Source organism: Penaeus monodon, chromosome 20, assembly GCF_015228065.2.
Source record: "Penaeus monodon isolate SGIC_2016 chromosome 20, NSTDA_Pmon_1, whole genome shotgun sequence".
In the NCBI taxonomy this organism is placed as follows: domain Eukaryota; kingdom Metazoa; phylum Arthropoda; class Malacostraca; order Decapoda; family Penaeidae; genus Penaeus; species Penaeus monodon.
The window spans coordinates 21,304,218-21,304,481 of NC_051405.1; the positions used below are offsets into that span (position 1 = coordinate 21,304,218).

The 264-nt window shown below is 27.7% G+C and overlaps 1 protein-coding gene across 1 annotated transcript in view; it reads left to right on the forward strand.

Annotated features, from left to right (window-relative positions):
- LOC119585702 (chloride channel protein 2-like) overlaps positions 1-264 on the forward strand; it is a gene marked incomplete in the record, with an annotated part of 67,264 nt that overhangs the window by 20,260 nt on the left and 46,740 nt on the right.

The following is a 264-nucleotide window of genomic DNA, read 5'->3' on the forward strand; positions in this document are numbered from 1 at the left end:
AATGTGTTACTGTTTTATTTGTAGAATCATGATTTCGAGAGAAGTGCAGTGTTACCAGGTACATTTTCCGTTTTCTGTCTTGATAATAATTCCGGTTTTAATTGAAACTAAAATAACAAACAAACCTATGGTCTCTCAAGGTTTATGATAATTATTTTTTTTTTCATTTTGATTTTAAGTCGTTTTCATCTCGAATAATCAACCATTACAATTTCTCACCTTTCCTATTTTTGAAAAATCTAAATATAACCTCTCTTTTAAGTA